The sequence below is a fragment of the Penaeus monodon genome, chromosome 24 (genome assembly GCF_015228065.2).
Source record: "Penaeus monodon isolate SGIC_2016 chromosome 24, NSTDA_Pmon_1, whole genome shotgun sequence".
Lineage (NCBI taxonomy): Eukaryota > Metazoa > Arthropoda > Malacostraca > Decapoda > Penaeidae > Penaeus > Penaeus monodon.
In genome coordinates this window covers 31,707,245-31,707,522 of record NC_051409.1, presented here as the reverse complement: position 1 = coordinate 31,707,522, position 278 = coordinate 31,707,245, and positions in this window count along the sequence as shown.

The following is a 278-nucleotide window of genomic DNA, read 5'->3' as shown; positions in this document are numbered from 1 at the left end:
TAACAAAAAAAAATAGATTTCATAATATAAAAAGTCCAAATAAAAAAAAAGTCAAAATGATAATAATAATAACAAAGATTAAACCTTCTGTTTTCTCTCTGTTGCTTCAGAACGGGACTTATCACAGAACTACGGCTGACGCAAAACACATTTCAGATTTCGTAGAGTGGCTGCCGTTGCTCAATTCAGACGGGACATTCCCTCTGGCTCGGAAAATATTTGCATTTTCAACATCACAGACTTAATATATTGTTGGCAAAATGATGCAGATGGGACAG